The following is a 21,690-nucleotide window of genomic DNA, read 5'->3' as shown; positions in this document are numbered from 1 at the left end:
CCAGAACGGGTTTTGGATTCCTTGTTCCGACTTTGGAAATTGATTATAAATTAACCAGAGATAATTAGGAGTCATACCATATATGTATAGATTCCTCTCTGAGTCTAGTTTCTATAGAAATAAACGGCATCAGTATTGGAGCCCTGTACAAGGATATATCCAAGTCGTAATGCGCAAAGGTCAGGGTAGTCGATTCCTGTAACATGGAAGAATTTAACTAATAAACTGTACTAATTGGCCCGATAAAAAATTGTAGAAAAAAATATGTAGATGGGCATATGAGTCTAGTTTCAGGGAAAAATCACGAAACTGATTTTCGAGTTGTGAAGCTCAAGATATGATTTTTAAAGCGACTAGTACACAGATTGGGCAGTGTCTGGAAATTTTTCAAAGTTTGTTAACACCTCGTGTTCGACTCCGGTGTCGGACTCGGGTTCGGGGTGTTACACTTGACATTAGGAAATACTTGCTCAGAGCCCAAACAGTTCTATAATTGGCACCGGGAGTATCCAAGGTTATTGTTGCAGCACATTCTCTTTCAGCACCAACTTTATGAAGGACCTCGTCTCCCAGTATTAAGAATGTCAAATACTAATCCAAAACTTCAGCCAATTTCAAACTAATTTTGTGTACCTCTCGACTACCAGCATCTCCAAAATAAAGAGAAAGACCCAGTGCGCGCCCCATGGCCACCCTATCACTGAAAGAAGAGAAATCAGTATCTTACCATGATGGATTGATGGGTTTGTTGAATGTTGGTCAGCATGTAGCATCAGTAGCAGAAAGAAGAAAGCTATGCAGCCCGAGCCATGCAGAAGCTACTGTACCGAGTGCTGCTACTGAAATTTAGTTCATTTTTGTTCTTGTTTAATTGATGACTTGTAATTTAGTTGCTTTTGAACTTAGCAGGTGAAGTTCTTGATGTAATTAGGTGATGTTATGCTGATAAATCAGCATTGCAAAGTGTACAAGCTTCATTTTGTTAAGTTTCAATGTATTAGTGGAGTTAGGTGAATGTTTAGGTAACCTTACTGATTTTGACAAGCTGATTGCTTGGTTTATGTATTGGCATTATGCCATTATTCATTCTTAATGAAAATGTTCATCATTTTTCATCCAAGAAACTCTCCGTTGTTCCTTGCTTATCTCAAAATTCTGTTTTAAATCTGTTTGTTTCTTCTGCAAGCATCGAGCCTTGTTGCTCAAGCTTCTTCTGAACTTTGCTTGTTCTTTGCTCCCAACACCAACAGGGTTTACTTATATGATTCTTTGTGATGTCCACCACTGTTATTTATTAGTACAGTATAACTTTACGACTATTTCCAAAATGAGTCAAGTCCATTTCCTAGAATGTCTTAGCTTCTTCAACAAAAATGTCAATTACATAGGAGTAGGCAAGTAATTGATTTGCATTAAAGAAGGAAAAATATGCCGGGAAATAGGGCTACCCTTACATATAACAGTACAACAGTCTGGCGTCATTTCCATAGCAAGTGACATCTCCACTGTGGGCAAGTACTGCCACCCACTTTTTGCCCTTTAGAACATCTCAAAGAGTAAGGCCCCAGGTTCCGTTCACCCGGGAGCCAACTTCCTCATGTATTTACATCAATCTTTCTACCTCATAATCATGCACATACAAGATATACAGTAACTGGATATTTAATGTTATATCAATACATTGCATAAAATGGGAAAAAAAGGCAAAAAATCTAAGATGCCCTAAGTAAAAAAAAATCCAAAAATCAACTGAACCCTTAGTAAATCATGCCATGTGTCAACTTCTTTTTTTGTCCAATCGGCAATCACAGTTTTCATTAACGGAAAGAGCTAACTGATTTTGTTAAGAAATGGCTTCCATGCAGCTTGGTTTTGTCGTGGCATGCATGTTGCAGGAGGACAGCATACTACTAATGTTTGTATTTTGTATTTTGCTGCTTAGTTACATTTGAAACTAAGTTGACAATGTATTTGTTTTGATTAGGTGGTGATTGACTTGATTAAATCAGCTTATCTATGTGTACAAGTTAAGTTTATAAGTTCCAAGACAAATTAGTGGTGTTAGGTATGTTTAGGTGACAGTTTTTGTTTTCAGTCAAGCTGTTTTGCTTGTTTAAAAGTTCTGTAAACTTCAGCTATCAAGATGATGAATCTTTTTTAGCATTTCTTCTTCTCGTTTTTGGTCCTAGTTAAGCAATTTGATTTAAGTTCACAGCCTGATTTCCTTGTTGTGTGCTGCAAGTCATTGAAGCTTGTTGCTCAAGACTCTGCTTTGTTTTCATTTCTGTTTCACAACACCAATAGATTTTCTTTTCTTTTCTTTTATTTGTCAATGAAGGCTCAATTGGGTGTAATTTTCTTTAGGGACTGAATTGATTTTTTATTTTTTTGGTAAGGGCATTTTAGACCCCTTTTGTGAAGAAAACAAAACTCATAGTCATGGACACTTGGATTTATGCTCTAGCAAAAGATGATGGATTTAGATGTTTGCAAAAATCATAACAATTATGATTAATAATCGGTTAACGTTCAAAAAATGAAACCTAACTGTAAAAATCAGGTTACCTCCTCACGTCAAGTGCAACAAATGGAACTAGCCGTTCTGAAAGACGCTGAGCTATGATCTGAGAACAACAAAAACAAAAGAGAATATGCCATTGTTACAAACATATTTATACCAAAATTTCAAATTCAAGGGTACAAATGTATAAACACCTGCCCAACGCGTCCAAATCCACAAATGATAATGTGATCTTGCAAATCATCAGTCTGAAAATAAAACCAAGTCAAAGAGACAGATTAGCAAGTAATTATCAGTTATCCCACTTCATCAGGAATCAGATGCTTTAATATATTGAAAAAGAGTTCTGCTGAATACAGATACTTTATATTGCTTCCAATATTTAAAAGAATACACATTAAATTAACCCTATAACTGATGAAAATCTAAATAATTTTATGGAAAAAATAGTTAGCTTCCTTTCTATAACTTATGGGGGATCCATATATCACTCATGCATCACATCTTCCCTATCAGACTATTACTGCATGAAAGCAACAAAACATGGGTTTAGAGAACCCTGGTAAGGTTGCTTTGGTTATTCACAAACCGCTTAGTGAAAAAAACAGGAAACCTGCAAACTTCAATGGAATTGGATGGTGTTAAGAAGTGGCTTTCATGCAGACCATTCTGTTTGAGCCATGCAAGTTGCAGCTGAAGAACATGCTGTTGTATTTTGTTGTTTAATTGATTTTTTGCTACTTAATTACATTTGAACTAAGTATCTAATGTATTTGACGTAAATTGGTGCTGATGGATTTTATAAATCAGTTTAACCAATATTTTATAAGTTTCAAGACTTCGTTAGTGGAGTTAGGTGTGTTTAGGTAACACTTTTTTGTTTTTAAGAGAATTTTGATTACTTGTTATATGTAATGAAATGTTTTCAGTAATGGTAGATTAATTTTTCAGCTAATTTCTTGTAACATCCCGAATTAGGGCATAGTCAGAATAGTGGTTTTGAGACCACAAATTTGAAGTAGAAATAATTAATTTATGATTATTATGAAGTCTATGATATAATTGCATGCTTATGTGAAAATTTCGCGAAGAAATTTTATGGATAAAGTGTCCAATTTGACATCTAGGACTAAATTGCAAAAGTCGTAAAATGTGAGTTCTAGAAGCTTTAGGCATGAAATTGAGATGGAATGTTAATTATAGGTCCTTAAATAGAATTTGCCCAATTTCTATTTTTATGGGCAAAAATGGGCATGAATAGGAAAATTTTGAAAGAAATGCCTTAAGGACATTTTTGTCATTTGGTTAATAAAAGAATAAAAAGGAAAAAATAAGTCAAAAATTGTGTCCATCTTCCTCCTCCTTAGCCGAAATTTTCAAGGAGCCATAGCTAGGGTTTTGTTCATCCTTTCAAGCTCAATTGTAAGTACACCCTAGCCCCTTTTTTAATGTTCTTTATGTTTTTGAGATCCTTGAAGCATGATCTAGTTATTTTTACCATTATTTTGAGCTAGGGTTCATCTTCAAAAACTTACCCATGTGTGACATGCATGTATTTTGGTGTTTAATGAAGGAATATGAAAGTTTGATGCATGATAAACATCTTTTACTAAGTGGTTTTTCATGAAAACACCTAAAAAAGACCTTTTTGTAAAAGTTGTAAAATAGGTGGCTAAAAATCTGTTTTGAAAGAAAATGTGGGTTGTTATAAGTATGATATAAGTTTAGCTAGGCTTGGGTAGCAAAAAAATGAACACATTTCATTTTACGAGCTTAAGGGTTAAATTATAATTTTGCCAAAGTATGATTTATGGATTATTTTGAACAATGTGATAATTAAATAAATGAAATTTACTATTATAGATCAAGAAAAACAGAGTCTAGACCTAAACCGAGGAAAAATAAGGTTATGGACTAAATCGAATAGTAGCCATATTTTGGGTACTGTGGTAAGTTTATGTGTAAATAATGCAATGTTACATTATTATGTATTTAATATTTAATATTGCATGAATTGTATAATTGTCCTTGTGGATTTAATTAATAAAGACTCGATAACGATTAGATGAGATCGATACCTTAAAATCTCGGTTGAACCTTAGGAATAGTTAGGATACAAATGTCATGACATTAGAGTTATGTGTGATCCCATGTAAGACCATGTTTGGGACATGGCATTGGCATCGATTTGAGATCCCATGTCAGACCATGTCTGGGACATGGCATTGGCATCAACATGTGATCCCATGTAAGACCATATCTGGAATATGGCATTGGCATCTTACTATGTTTATGAGAATCCCCGAGTATCCTTTAGTAATTCCAAGGGGTTCAACAGGTAATCCAAAGTTTATGTCAAAGAGATGATATGGTATGATCATGTTGAAAGGGTACAGGTACGTACAGAAAGCTCATAAATACTGAGATTATTAATCGAGGAGACCTTGGTAAGATGTGAATGAATGAATTATGATCATGAGTCTTATTATACATTATGCAAATGACATGACTTAAAATGTAGCTATGATACTTGATGACATTATGATAAATATTATTATGTTATGTGTACAATAATGTATGGTTAATGTTGTTAATTATTTACATGCAAACTTACTAAGTTTTAATGCTTACCCCCCTTTCTTCCCATTCTTTAGAATGTCGCCAATCTAGCTCGAGGATCGAAGGACGTCGAAGACTCGATCACACTATCAATTGGATATTTGGGTATAGTTAGTATCAACATTTGAAGTATGGCATGTATAAGGGACTTGGTCATTTTGTTATGTGTCATAATGATTAGCCAAATGAGTTGGCTCATGATGGTATTATGATTCATTTTATATAAGGCCATGAGATGTGGCTTATATCTGCTTCTAGGGTTGTAACCTTAAGTAATTATGCATGCATGCAATGTGTTTATGCTTTGTGATGTGGTTGGCGGATGCCTGTTGAAAATGGATATGATAAATGGCACATATGCTTAATGAATGAATTGGGACTAATAGGTATGACCATGTTCATGGTATAATTGAGTAAGCTGAAAGTAGGTTTATAAGGATGAATAAATATAAAATTGGTGTGGAGCCATATGAAAGCATGATGGTTTTAGCAAGTGATATGTTTGCATTACAAAGTCATGAATTAATCATGATTGTGAGTATTTGAGTGACTAAATATATTATGTTAATGCATAAGTGAGTGAGCATTTAAGGGTGGCAAATGGCTTTGAAAATAGCCTCAAAGTTGTCCACACGAGTAGACACACGGGCATGTGTCTAGGCTGTGTGTGACACACAGTCTGCCCCATGGGCATGTGATCCAGCCGTGTGTCCTCTGCACCCTAATTAGGCAAAACATAATGTCCAATAGTAAACACACGGTAAAGGACAAGACCGTATGTCTCATCCATGTGAAGGACACGGCCTTAGGACATGGGTGTGTGCCCAGGCCGTGTGAAATCTACACTTAATTTTTGGAATTTAATTCGCCACACGGCCTAAAAAACGGGCGTGTGACTTGGCCGTATGACCCTAATTATGTAGATGACGTCATAAACAGACAGTTACACGGGCTGAGGACACAAGCGTGTCCCAAGCCACATGGGCGTGTGACCTTGTTTCATGGAACTTTCTAAGTTTTCCCAAAGATTTCTAAAGTTCTCGGTTTAGTCCTGAACTACTCTCGATGCATGTTTTGGGCCTCGTAGGCCCATATAAGGGACAATTTGCATATGTATGAATGAATTTAATTTGAATACAATTTTATGGCCTGATTTTGTATGTTTGCTTGTGTTTAAGTCTGATAATGCCTCGTATCCTATCCCGACGTCGGACACGGGTAAGGGGTGTTACATTTCTCTTCTTGTTTTGGTTCTTTTTAAGCAACCTATTCTTGTTACTTCAAGATCGATTTTTTTGTTTGTTTAGCAAGTCACTATAGCTTCAAGCTCAAGACTTTGCTATGGTCTCTTGATTTATTTCTTAAATCCTACCATTGGTATAAAGAGCCAACTTCTTAGAGAACTTTTCTCTTTTCTACTTTTAAAAACATATCTTTATCCTGTTTTTCTCCAACGCCACCACCAGTATTCAACGGTAAAAGCTACCGTATTTGGGTAGTAAAAATAGAAACCTACGTACAAGCATTTGACCTATGGGAGGTTGTCAATGTTGATCTTGAACCACCACCCTTGAGAGCTAACCCCACAATAACTCAAATTAGGTAACACTCTGATGATAGACCCAAGAGGTACAAGACAAAGTCTTGCCTCCAAAACAGTGTATCAAACATGATTTTCATAAGGATCATGGCCTGCGAGACTCCAAAGCAGGCTTGGGAGAAGCTTAAAGAAGAGTTTCAAGGTATTAAAAAAATAAGACAGCAACAACTTATCAACTTAATGAAGGACTTTAAAATTTTGAAAATAAAGGAGCCAGAGACAATTAAGCAATATTCAGACAGGATTATGGCTGTTATGAACAACATTAGGCCAGTTGAAGACCAATTTAGTGAAAGCGAAATAGTAGAGAATGTTATTTCAACCTTACTTGAAAGATATGAAACCCAAATCTCTTCATTAGAAAACTTGAGAGATCTATCAAGCATCTCTTTGACTGAGCTAATTAATGATCTTTATGCTCAGGAACAAAGGAAAGCTAGCAAACAGGAAGAGCATCATGAAGGTGCATTTCAATCCAAGAGCAGACCAACCTCGAGCTCCTCTGGCTACAAAAGGAAGAAAACTTGGTCAGACAAGCCTAAAAGAAATGGAGCAAGAAAAAGATATCCACCTTACTCTCATTGTAAAAAGATTATCCATCTAGAAGCAAACTGCTGGTACAGACCTAATGTGCAATGCAAAGTTTGTAAACAGCTAGGCCATGTTGAAAAGGCTTGCAAAAATAGAGGCCAACAAAAACAACATCAAGCTTAGTAGTTTAAAACAGAAGCTCAAGTGGCAGAAGAGAGTAATGTTAGGAAAAAAAAGTATTTGCTGTTTTTTGTTCAGTAATCAGAAGAAATAGCATAAAAGGTTGGTTAATTGACAGTGGCTGCACTAACCACATAACACCTGATGCTGCTATCTTCAAGAGCATAGACAGAAACTTCAACTCGAGAGTAAAAGTGGGCAATGGTCAATACATCAAAGCAGAAGGGAAGGGAGATGTGCTGATCGACACTCGTTCATGTACCAAACTTGTCTCCAATGTTTTCTTAGTACCTGAAATTGATAGAAATCTGCTAAGTATTACTCAGTTACATAAAAAAGAATATTATACCTGATCAGTGATCCAAGTGGATCCAAGCTCATGTCAGTAGCCATGACTGACAGAAGCTTTGTTGTTGATTGGAATAAAGGGACTGTTAGTGCCTACACAACTATCTTAGATGAGTCTAAATTGTGGCATAGAAGGTTGGGCCATGTTAACTACTGGTCACTACTTTAGTTGTCCAAAGAAGATTTGGTTGAAAATTTCACAGAAGTAGTTGAACAACAAAGTGTTTTTATATGAAATGTGTCAACTAGGAAAGTAAGCTAGGGTTCCATTTCCAGCAAACAAGGCTTGGATGGCCTCTAAAAAGTTTCAACTAGTCTATACTGATGCGTATGGCTCTATAAAGACTCAATCTTTGAATGGAAGTAGGTACTTCACTCTTTTCATTGATGACTACTCAAGATTCTACTGGGTTTATTTTCTCAAGGTCAAGTCTGAAGTAGCCTCAGTGTTTTGGAAGTTGAAGACAGCATCTAAAATTCAATTAGGTTAAAAGCTCAGAACAATAAAGTCAGATAATGGGATAGAGTACACCTCTAATGTGTTTCAGGTTTTGTGAAGAATTAGGGATTGAACACCAGCTCACCAACACCTACACACCTCAGCAAAATGGTGTCAGTAAGAGAAAGAATCGAATCTTGATGTATATGGCTAGATGCTTGATATTTGAAAGGAGTTTGCTTAGAAGTTTGTAAGCTGAGGTAGTGAATATTGCAGTATATCTTCCAAACAGGCTACCAACTAAAGCCTTATTTGAAAAAAATCCATTTGAAGTCTGGTTTGGATTCGAGCCATCAGTGGCTCACCTAAAGGTCTTTGGTTGTATCTGTTATGCACATGTTTCTGCAATCAAAAGGGACAAATTGGAAAAGAAGGCTCAACCTGACATCTTTGTAGGCTATAGTAGTGTTAAAAAGGGCCATAGAGTTCTGGATCCTACAACTTGCAAGGTCTTTGTAAGTAGAGATGTTGTATTTGATGAGATGTCAACATGGAATTAGGACAAAGGTGAACCGGAGTATGCTACTGAAGACTAGTGACAGGGCAAATTGATGTTGATTAGTGTGATTAAGAATTGAACATTGATCATGTTCCAGTTAGAGGAACCAGATTGATTAGTGAAATATATGATAGGGTAGATGTAGCTACTGTTGAACCAACTTGTTTTGAAGAAGTACAGGCACAAGAAGGCTGGAGGTAAACCATACTTGATGAAATGAGCATGATTCATAAAAATCGGACTTGGGAGTTAGTTGCAAGACCAGTTCACAGGAAGGTCATAGGGGTGATATGGGTGTTTCAAGCCGAACACAATGCTAATGGGACTTTGAACAAACTGAAGGCAAGGTTAGTTGTGAAGGGATTCAGCTAGAAATATGAAATTGACTACTTTAAAACATTTGCACCAGTGGCTAGACTTGACACCATCAGAAATTTTAGTGGTTGGCTGCCCAAGAGCAATGGAAAATACATCTGCTTGATGTAAAATCAGCCTTCCTTAATGGATTTCTTGATGAAGAGATATATGTTGAATAGCCAGATGGTTTTAAAGTTGTTGGTGAATAAACCAAGGTGTACAAGCTGAGAAAAGCCTTGTATGGCTTAAAGTAGGCACCAAAGGCCTGGTATGAGAAATTTGACACCTACCTGTCAAGCTTGGGGTTCGAGGGAAACATTAGTGAACCAAAACTGTATGTGAAGAAGGAAGGTGGTGAAACACTACTCATTGTCTCATTATATGTTGATGACTTGTTAGTGACTGGTGGGAATGATGTTATGCTGACAAATATCAAATGTAAAATAGAGAGTATGTTTGAGATGTTTGATTTAGGTGAAATGCCTTACTTTCTTGGGATGGAAGTATCTCAGACTTAACAAGGGATCTTCTTAAGCCAAAAGTAATTTGCCTTGAAAATTCTGAATACGTTCTCCATGCAAAATTGCAAAGTAACTAGTACTCCAGTTGCTGTTGGAGAAAAGCTTATTAGCTAAGGTGATTTTGAGAAGGTAAATGAATCAACCTATAGGAGCCTAGTGGGATGTCTACTCTACTTAACAACCACAAGGCCTGACATAATGTTTGCAGTCAGTCTTCTATCCAGGTTCATGCACTGCTGCAATGTAAACCATTTTCAAGCTGCAAAGAGAGTTCCGAGGTACATCAAAGGAACTCTGAGCTTTGGAGTTATATTCACCAAGATTGACAGCATGAAGCTCCTTAATTTTGCAAAAGTGATTGGGCAGGAAAAGCACTTCAGGTATCTGTTTACCCTTGGATCAGCTATTTTTTGTTGGAGTTCAAAGAAACAGTCCATTGTTGCTTAATCAATAGCTGAAACTGAATATGTTACAGCTGCAGCAGCTGTTAATCAAGCAATTTGGTCAAGAAAGCTCATGGTAGATACGAACTTACACCAAAGAGAAGCAACAGAAATTAGAAGTAACAATCAATTTGTTGTTGCAATTGCAAAGAATCCAGTATTTCATGGCAAAACAAAGCATTTTAATATTAAGTTTTATTTTGTTAGAGAAGTGAAACAATCTCAAGAAATCAAACTGGTTCATTGCAGTTCTGAAGATCAATTGGCTGACATCATGACAAAGCCTCTTGGGGTATCACAGTTTGAGAATTTGAGAGCAAGATTCAGAGTTTGCAATATAGATGCCAAGGAGGAATGTTAAGAGGTGATTTTCATGCAGACCATTCTGTTCAAGCCATTCAAGTTGTAGCTGAAGAACGTGCTGCTATTTTTGTTGTTTAATTGATGTTTTGCTACTTAGTCACATTTGAACTAAGTATGTAATGTATTTGATGTAATTTAGTGCTGATGGATTTGATAAATCAGCTTAACCAAGATTGCAAGCAATGTATTATAAGTTTCAATACTTTGTTAGTGGAGTTAGATGTGTTTAGGTAACACTTTTTTGTTTTTCAGACAAGTTGATTACTTGTTATATGTAATGAAATGCTTTCAGTAATGATAGATGAATCTTTCAGCTAATTTCTCTTCTTGTTTTGGTTCTTGTTAAGCAATTTGTTCTTGTTACTTCAAGCCCAATTTCTTTGTTTGTTCAGAAAGTCACTGTAGCTTCAAGCTCAAGACTTTGCTGTGATCTCTTGATTTATTTTTTAACTCTTACAGATGGTTAGACATGCACATCATTTTCGACAGGCAATAAATGTCGAACATTGTACAGCTCAAAATGAGAGAAAATCAATTGACCTCCAACAGCAAGCCATGGTGTGAGGGCTATCGAGATTCATCAAATGTATAATGTACATATATAGCTATTACATATGAAAAACAAGATTTTTGACTTGTAGAAGTGAACAAACATTAAATACATCCTAATGATAACCTAGGACCTGTCTAAAACTAGAAAGTACTTGACCAACTTTATCTAGTCGAAAAGTTTTTTTGTCAAACCATATATAGGTCGCTTATTACAAAAACGTACTTTATTCGGACAACATACGTACATTTGTAGCAATGACACCATGGCTTGTAGAAAAAGGTTATTCACTTGCTTTTAATAATGGCTCATATATTGTTGAAGACTCTTATGGTCAGGAGTTGGTCACAGTAGCAATGACAGACAGGTGTTTTATGCTTGATGTTAATCAACTTGAGAAGAAGGGTTACACCAGCCTTGTTGATAATGATGGTCTATGGCAAAAGAGATTAGGCCATGTAAATTACAAGTCACTTGATCAGTTGCAGAAGTTGAACTTGGTTGAAGACATGTCGAAAGTTGAAGCTAAAGACAGTGTCTGTGAGGTTTGCCAGCTTGGTAAACAAATCAGGTTGCCTTTTTCAGTTGATATGGCATGGAGGGCTCGAGAAAGACTTGAGTTAGTCCATTCTGAGTTTGTGGACCAATGAAAAACTCTTCCTTGAATGACAGTAAGTATTTTGTACTGTTTATAGATGATCTGACTAGGTTTTGCTGGGTCTATTTCTTGAAGCAGAAGTCTGAAGTGTTTGAAGCCTACACAAATTCAAGGCATTGGCTGAGAATCAATCTAGCTGCAAGTTTAAGGCCTTGAGAACTGACAATGGCTCTGAGTACCTGTCTGAAAGGTTTCAGAAACTGCACGAGCAAGCAGGATTCACCATCAGCTAATAGCAGTCTATACTCCTCAGCAAAATGGAGTATGTGAGAGGAAGAATCGAACAGTGCTTGATATGGCTAAATGCTTACTGTTTGAGAGCAAGCTACCAAGCAAATCCTGGGCTGAGGTTGTCAATACCTCAGTGTATCTGCTCAACAAGCTGCCTACTACTGCTCTTAAGGGAAAAACCACTTTTGAAGCCTAACATGGACTCAAGCCTACTGTTTCACACTTGAAGGTGTTTGGTTGTGTCTGCTATGCTCTTATTCCAACTAAGAGGAGAACCAAGCTCGAGAGGGCTGCTCCAGGAATATTTGTTGGTTACAACAGCACCAATAAGGGTTGTAAGGTGTATGATCCTTTGACAAAGAAAATATTGGTGAGTAGGGATGTGAGGTTTGATAAAGGTAGAGCATGGATCTGGAATGATGCTGATGCAAGGTTGACTGATAAAAATCAGCTGGACAGCAATTTGGAGCTAGCTGAAGAAGGGCCAGTTGATGATATTTTTTATGAAGCACCTGTGAGAGAGACAAGGACTATTGCAGACATCTACCAAAGATGTAATGTTGCAATAGTTGAACCTTCAAATTTTGAAGAGGCTGGTAAAGAAGAATGCTGGAAGAAGGCCATGGAAGCTGAAATGGAGATGATCCATAAGAATGACACATGGGAGCTGGTTGATAGACCTGTAAACAGAAAGATTATAGGTGTCAAATGGGTGTTCAGAACCAAGAAAAATGCAGATGGGTCTCTGAACAAGCACAAAGCTAGGCTAGTTGTAAAGGGGTACAGTCAGCAGTAAGGTGTTGATTATTTTGAAACCTTTGCACCTGTTGCAAGGTTAGACACCATAAGGTTGTTGTTTGCCTTAGCTGCTCAAAAATAGTGGAAGGTGCATCAATTGGATGTAAAGTCAGCATTTCTGAATAGATTTCTCAGGGAAGAAATCTTCATAGAACAGCCTGAAGGATTTAAGGTTGGTGGTGAAGAACATAAAGTCTACAAGCTCAAGAACACTTTGTATGGCCTAAAACAGGCTCTAAGGGCCTGGTATGATAGGATTGATGCATACCTGTCAAGGCTGGGATTCAAAAAAAGCATTAGTGAGCCCACACTCTATGTGAAGAAGGCTGAGAAAGAAATCTTGCTAATAGTCTCACTTTATGTGGATGACTTATTGGTTACTAGTTGTAGAAGTGGGCTGATTGAAGAATTCAAAAGGCAGATGCAAAATGTTTTTGAGATGACTGATTTAGGTTTGATGACCTACTTCCTTGGTATGGAAGTGAATCAGAATGAGCATGGCATTTTCATAAGCCAGCAAGCATTTGCACAAAAAGTTCTAAGCAAATTTAGCATGTCAAAGTGCAAGTCTACTAGCACTCTTATTGCACTAGGAGAAAAACTCTCAAGCACCAATAAGCATGATCGTGTAGATGAAAAGAAGTATAGGAGTTTGGTTGGTTGCCTACTCTATTTGACAGCAACAAGGCCAGACATCTTGTATGTTGTTAGTCTTCTATCAAGATTCATGCATTGTTGCAATGTGGCTCATTTTAAAGTAGCAAAAAGAGTCTTAAGGTATGTCAAAGGAACCTTAGGCTATGGTGTGAAGTTTGAGAGAGCAAAAGAACTGAAACTGGTTGGTTATTTAGACAATGATTGGGCTGGCTCAGTTGATGACATGAAAAGTACATGGGATACTTCTTCACTCTAGGGTCAGGAGTTTTTAGCTGGAGCTCAAAAAAACAACAGACAGTAGCTCAATCCATTGCAGAGGCTGAGTATATTACAGCTGCTACTGCTGTTAATCAAGCAATTTAGCTTAGAAAGCTGTTGGATGACTTGAATGCTAGTCAAGCTGAAGCAACAGAGATCAAAGTAGACAATCAGTCACCTATTGCAATTGCCAAGAACCCTGTGTTTCATGGCAAAACTAAGCATTTCAAGATCAAATACCATTTTGTGAGGGAGGCAGAGTTGTCAAATGAGATCAACTTGGTCTATTGTTGCTCAGAAGTTAAATTGGCAGACATTTTGACCAAGCCGTTAGCTGCCACCAGGTTCGAGTATTTGAAGAAGCAAATTGGAGTCTACTGTCTTGTAGCCAAGGAGGAGTGTTAAAGGTGGCAACAAAGAGCAGTATGTTACCTGGATGAAATACATAAGCTACAAATGTACGTATGTTGTCTGGATGAAGTACGTTTTTGTAAATAGCGACCTGTATATGATTTGACAGGAAACTTTTTTTACTAAATAAAGTTTGTCAAGTACTTTCTAGTTTTAGACAGGTCCTAGGTTATCATTAAGATGTATTTAATGTTTGTTCAATTCTACAAGTCAAAAATCTTGTTCTTCATACATAATAGCTATATATATACATTATACATTTGATGAATTGATGTAATGAGAATAGTCAATTCTTGTTCTCTCAATTTCTCATCCCTTTTGCTTCTGTTTGTTTAGTTGCTTTCCTTGCAACTCTCAAATCTTTGAATCTCAAACTTCTTTCATTCTTTATCCGGAATTATTGCTTTGTTGCTCTAGCTTCAACAAGAGCTTTATACTTCATTCGGGTTACTTGGTTCTGTTTTTCTTCTTGTGAGAAAAACCCAACAATTACTCATTTCTCAGAGTTGGGCACAGGTATTGACAATCTTAAGTAAAAGTTCAGAAGATTATGGGATCAAATGCTTCTAAGTCAATACTATCAATCTATTAGATTCATCATTATGTACATCAAACCTGTCGGAAATCGAGTTACCTCCACTTTGATGATACCACTTACACCCCACCCGGATATATTTCTACACTCTTTAGATTTTTTTTAAAGTTTCTTATCAGTCAATATTACATGATAAATTAAGACAGAAACTGCAATAAGACAATCATAAACTCTCAGAAAATCTTGAGGTCAAAATTTATGAATGTCTTAGATATAAAACTTACCAACCGTCCACCCGCAATAATTGTAGTGATGGAAACTGCTGCCTTAACAACAGCCAGTCCAAGAGATTCCGCAATGGCTCTAAAACCAATCTGAAAACCAGAAAAATGAGATTACTAAAAGGTACCAATATAAGATGTAGAAGAAGGTACCAGCTAATAACAGAACACCCAAGATTTTGGGGAAAGCACAAGTTCCCTTAAAGCAAATTAGTGGAGTAAGCTGCATGGAAGAAACATAAACAGAAATTAAGAAACCAATCATCAAAATCTAAGTTTGGAAGTAATCTTTATGGTTTATAGGAGAATTAGAACAATGAATTTAGATAGGTGTAAAAGACATACTATCAGAGTGAAAAAACACTATGGATAGAGCATCTAACAGGTAATCAAACCAGAAAATACAACAAATTGATAAATAGAACCAAAGACAATGGTAAATGAAAGCATAGAACTCATAGAAAGACTTGGAAATACTGAGCTTTATTTCTGAATTACTGGAATGAAAAAACAATGCTTACAACCTGCATTTAATTCTATATTTATAGTCTCACCAACACGTGTTTCTGCTATTAACCACTTGTTAACAGACTATAACAGATTAACCATCTATTAACAGACTACTATAGACTCCTAACAGCATATTTCTCATTTGCATTAACACAAAGTGAGGCAACATAGGAATCTTCAATGTCGAATGAAAAACAAAAAGGAAAAGTAAAGTTGAATTTATTAGAATTTAGAAGGCCTTACCTCTCCTTTCGATGAATTTGGGGAGATAAGAGGTATGAGTATAAGCAAAACAACAGCCAAATCCTGGAAGAATCGATAGCAATCAATAATTTTTTTTCCAACAACAGTAATCTAAATCAACTAAATGCCATGTAAAATTTGAAAGACTAACAAAAGAGGTTCCAAACACATCAAGCAGGTCTTATGTTTGTCCTGATTGATAGTTTAGTCTAATCATTTACAAATTATTTAAGAATTCCAAGAGCTGGATGGCTTAAGGGCATAGATTACAACATTATGTTGAGTAGATTTCTAATTTCATCTTTTGCTAACTTGAAAGTACAGATGCCAGTTTAAAACATGAAGAGAGGGAAAGAAAATTAAAGAACCAAAAGGAAAGAAAAAAAAGTGATACATGTATCATTTATCAAGATACATTTGGATAATCTGCATGAGAATTATCATCATTGTCTGCAAAATTCAATTCATAAGAAATTACATCCTGAAGCCAATCCCTTTCTCAAGATCATAGGATAACCTAAAAAAGCAAGACAGAAAATGTAGCGCGTCCATGGCGGGAAGTACTTTCACCTCGCTCCTGTAATACCTGCAAATGAAGATAAAGGATCCATGAGGTTTCAGTATCTTATCTGGTAGGTATTTTATTATAAAAGAATATACATGCATATATATATATATAAATATATACAAACAAATGCTAAAGTCTAATGCAATTGGGTCATATTTCTATTAGATGGATTTGTAGAGACATGGAAAGAATCCAAGATATCTACTAGTTTTCAAAGATTTTAAGATACTGCAGAGGAATATAAGAGGAAAACGGATATACAAAACATATTCAACAAGAGCAAGACATTCAGACCTTTAGCTCTAGGAATCTAGTCTCAAAAACTGTTATTCGCTTTCTTCATATACCATAAGAGCCGTGTAATATAATGCTACGAGTAATGAAATCTGGAATTGGTCTACTTAGTTACCTGCAGGACGACAGCAGTCGAAGATAATGCCAGGCCATTCCCAATCACCATTGCAGCTGGACCAGGCTACCCAGAAACAAAATGAGCAACAAGGCCAACTGCAACTGCTGTCATCAAGACCCGTATTATATAGTTAGTTAGAAGAAATTTTTCAAATACAAAGTGACAACAATACAAAATCTATTTTCTCAATTACCTGGGCAGAGCCTAATCCAAAAACATATTTCTTCATGGAACTTAACCTTTCAACAGATAGCTGCAAAAAGCAAAATAAGGGTTCAGATAAACAATCTTCTCACAATAATGGAGATTCAATAAAGCTGGAAATATGGATTTAAATAATAAATTCCACCTCAAGGCAGATATTGAATAGCAAGAAAACAGCTCCAAATTCAGCAATTGCTTTGGTACTATGCACATGATGGATTATGGACAAACCATATGGTCCAACCAAGATGCCAGCAACCAGACACCCAAGAACAGGGCTGCCTAAAAATTGGAACAGATAGAAGACGAACATCAGTTATATAACAAGTTTCCAGAAGGGGAAAAGGAAAAATAGAACAAATAATGATAAGGAATATGACCATGAGGAAACATCATAATAAACAAACAGAGAATTCAAGCATGAGCTCCAAAAATCTTCACAAAAAGTCATGAAGATCATACATTTTTAAAAATGAACACACTCAAATTATGATAGATTTTAGTTACCCCCAGGAATTTTCTGGAATATAGGCACAAAAATTACACTTGCCAGCAGTAACCATAACACATCAAAGAGAGAGGCATCCTCCTCATTCATCTGGGAAATTCAAACATAGAAATAAGCTGCTGACAAGCAGCCATATAGAGTATGATTAAGATCAAAAGAATCAAAAGGAAAATTAATAAATGGTGCAGGATTGTTAAGTTTTTCACACAGGATGAATAACAAATCTATTTTACCCGGGTAAAGTATGAACAAATTGTTGAAATTGGAGCAGCAAAGTATTATACCTGGGTAAAGTATGTGTTAAGTTTCGATCAAATGATCAAGAACAAAACAAAGAAATTTTGTGTTTGAAAGCTCAAAACAGAAGCAAAAACGGATGAACAAAGATGAGAGAACAAGTTGGCTATGCTTGTTACTTCACTCATGAAAAAAATGATACATAAGAAGATGGGTTACATAGAAAGAAAACAAAGCTTGCTTGTGCAAGTATCTAAGCTGTAAAATCAGCATAATGACCTCTAAAAATGACTGCTAAATCAGCTAAGAACATAATTAATCTTAGCTGGACATTACATAAAAAGATAACAAACAAATTAACAAAAGTCAACTATTACAAAAGTGGTTCTTCAACCGGATTACACCATGGACATTTCAATGCCTCAGCTGAACTACTTGGTCATTTGCATGCTCGTGCATGATTGCATGGTAGCATGCATGTTGCTGCTGTAGTTGCCACCTTTGAACACTCCTCCTTGGCTTCAAGGCAGCAAACTCCAATCTCTTTCCTTAAACATTCAAACCTTCCAGAAGCTAATGGCTTGATCAGAACATCAGCAAGCTGATCCCTCGAACAACAATGTACCAAGCAGATTTCCTTAGCAAGTTCAGCTTCTCTTACAAAGTGATACTTGATCTTGAAATGTTTTGTTTTGCCATGGAACACAGGGTTCTTGGCAATGGCAATAGCAGACTGGTTGTCAACCTTGATTTCAGTTGCTTCCATCTGTCTAGCATTTAAATCATCCAACAACTTTCTAAGCCAAATGGCTTGGTTAACAGCAGTAGCAGCTGCAATATACTCAGCCTCTGCAGTGTATTGAGCTACTGTTTGTTGCTTCTTTGAACTCCAACTGAAAACACTTGATCCTAGACTGAAGAAGTAGCCTGATGTGCTCTTCATGTCATCAACTGAACCAGCCCAGTTACTATCTGAATAACCAACAAGTTTCAGCTCCTTTGACCTTCCAAACTTTACACCAAAATTCAAAGTCCCTTTGACATATCTTAGGACCCTCTTTGCTGTTTTAAAATGTGCAACATTGCAGCAGTGCATGAACCTTGAGAGTAAGCCAACAGCATATAGGATGTCTGGCCTTGTTGCTGTTAGGTAAAGCAAGCAAGCAACCAAACTCCTGTACCCCATTTCATCAACTCGATCGTGCTCACTTGTGCTTGACAGCTTCTCTCCTAGTGCAACTGGTGTGTTAGCAGGCTTGCACTTTGACATGCTGAATTTGCTTAGAACTTTCAATGCAAAGGCTTGCTGGCTTATAAAAATTCCTTGTTCTTCCTGATTTACCTCCATACCAAGAAAGTATGTCATCAGACCAAGATCAGTCATCTCAAAAATGTCTTGCATTTGCCTCTTAAAGTCTTCAATCAGCTCATCTTTGCTGCCAGTGACTAGCAGATCATCAACATATAATGACACAATCAGCAGTGTCTCCTTTTCATCCTTCTTCACATAAAGAGTGGGCTCACTTATGCTTTTTGTGAACCCGAGCCTTGACAAGTAGGCATCAATTCTATCATACCAGGCTCTTGGAGCCTGTTTCAATCCATACAAGGCCTTCTTGAGCCTATAGACTTTATGTTCCTCACCAGAGACATCAAACCCTTCAGGTTGCTCAATGAAGATTTCTTCTTTGAGAAATCCATTTAAAAAAGCTAATTTCACATCTAATTGGTGCACTTTCCACTGTTTCTGAGCTGCCAAGGCAAATAGCAGCCTTATAGTGTCCAACCTTGCAACAGATGCAAAGGTTTCAAAGAAATCGACCCCTTGCTGCTGACTGTAGCCCTTTACAACCAACCTGGCCTTGTGTTTGTTCAGAGACCCATCTGAATTTGTCTTGGTCCTGAACACCCATTTAACACCAATGACTTTTCTATTTTCTGGCCTATTGACCAGCTCCCAAGTGTCATTCTTCTGAATCATCTTCAGTTCAGCCTCCATAGCCTCTTGCCAGCATTTCTCTTTTACAGCTTCAGCATAGTAGGATGGCTCAGCTATGGTCATGGCACATCTTTCATAGACATCTGCCAAAGTTCTAGTGCCTCGAATAGGTACATCATCATAGTCATCTTCAACTTCAGCTTCAGTTTCAGTAGGCTGCAGGTCAGGACTATTTTGATCTTCCTCAAGTAGGCTTGCATTAGTTCCATCCCATTTCCAATACCCTTCTTCATTGAACTTTACATCTCTGCTCACAATGATCTTCTTGGTCAATGGATCAAAGATCCTATAACCTTTCTTCACACTGCTGTAGCCTACAAACACCCCTGGCATGGACCATTTTTCAAGCTTAGTCCTTTTCTCTGCTGGAACCAGTACATTGCACAAACAACCAAATACCCTCAGGTGTGACATTGTTGGTTTTTGTCCAAACCAGGCTTCAAAGGGTGTTTTTCCTTTCACTGCATTAGTTGGAAGTCTGTTTAGCAAGTAAACTGAAGTGTTCACTGCCTCAGCCCAAAAATTGTTAGGCATTTTAGCCTCAAACAAAAGGCACCTGGCCATATCAAGAACTGTTCTGTTCTTCCTCTCACAGACACCATTTTGCTGTGGTGTGTAGATGGTTGTCAGCTGATGAAGAATTCTAGCATCATCACATATCTTTTGGAAACTTTGAGATACATACTCAGTCCCATTATCTGACCTTAAGCATTTCAGCTTACAGTTGGCTTGGTTTTCAGCCAAAGCCTTAAATTTGCAAAAGAGGTCAGCAACATCTGACTTTTGCTTCAAAAAGGTTACCCAACAGAACCTAGTGCAATCATCAATAAAGAGTGCAAAGTACCTGTTCCCATTTGGGGAAGTGGTCTTCATGGGTCCACAAATGTCTGTATGAACCAACTGGAGCCTCTCTTGAGCTCTCAACGCTTTGTTTGCAGGAAATGGCAGTCTGGTCTGCTTGCCAAGCTGACAGACTTCACACACATCTTTCTTTGGCTCAACGCAGGACATGTCTTCAACCAGACTCATTTTGTGCAGTAGGCCAAGTGGCTTGTAGTTCACATGGCCTAGCCTCTTATGCCACAAACTTGACTCATCAGCCTGAGCCACATGTGTCTTCGGCTCTAGCTGATTTACATCCAAAGTGAAACTTCGATCACTCATGGCTACTGTTACTAACACTTGGTTAACAGCATCTTTGATCACACACACCTTGTCTTCAAAAATGAGAGAATACCCCTTCTCCAGTAGCTGACCAACACTCAACAAATTTTGGTTAATGTCAGGTACATAAAGAACCTCAGAAATAGTTTTGTTACCTGACTTTGTGTCGATCACAGCCTTGCCTTTGCCTTTGGCCTCTATGAGCTCACCATTCCCTACTCTGACTTTGGTCACAAAGGTGGTGTCTAGCTCCTTGAACATGCTTCTGTTTGAAGCCATGTGATGAGTACACCCACTATCAATCAACCACATCTTACTAACCTTGCTCGAGCTTGCAAAACAAGAAGCTGTGAAGACATGCTCTTCCTGTGCTTCAACATCTTCAGTAGTCTGAGCTTGATTTTGATGGTGTAGCTGTGGTTTTGGTTTGTTTTTACACACCTTTTCAATGTGTCCAAGTTGTTTGCACCGTCTGCACTGAATGTCAGGCTTGTACCAGCAGTATTTTTCAAGGTGATTGGTCTTCTTGCAATGAGCACAAGGTGGAAACTTTCTTTTGGTGGCTTCCTTCTTGCCTTTGTCCTTCTTTTCTGTCCAAGGCTTCTTGCCTTTGAAGTTGGAGCTCGAGTTTGAGCCTTCTCTGCCTCTGGCCTAAAAAGCTCCCTTAGAATACTCCTCCATTCTGTTTGCTCTTCTTTGCTTTTGTGCATAGAGAGCATTTATCAAATCTGTCAATGGAATAGTTGATAGGTCTCTCGAGTCCTCCAGGGAAGAGATCTTTGATTCATACTTCTCTGGCAGGGTTGTTATGACTTTTTCAACTATCCTTTGGTCACTAAAATCATTCCCAAGCAATCTTATGTTGTTGACACTGGCCATTATCCTGTCAGCATATTGCTTGACAGTCTCTGACTCCTTCATCCTTAGATTCTCAAAGTCCCTTCTTAGGTTTATTAGCTGCTGTTGCCTAGTCTTCTCAGATCCT

General features: G+C 37.3%; 1 pseudogene; it reads right to left on the bottom strand.

The window, feature by feature from the left end:
* LOC121203705 (K(+) efflux antiporter 2, chloroplastic-like) overlaps positions 1 to 21,690 on the bottom strand; it is a 55,415-nt pseudogene that overhangs the window by 16,087 nt on the left and 17,638 nt on the right.

This window comes from Gossypium hirsutum, chromosome A07, assembly GCF_007990345.1.
Source record: "Gossypium hirsutum isolate 1008001.06 chromosome A07, Gossypium_hirsutum_v2.1, whole genome shotgun sequence".
NCBI lineage: Eukaryota > Viridiplantae > Streptophyta > Magnoliopsida > Malvales > Malvaceae > Gossypium > Gossypium hirsutum.
This window is presented reverse-complemented; position numbering and strand designations above follow the sequence as displayed.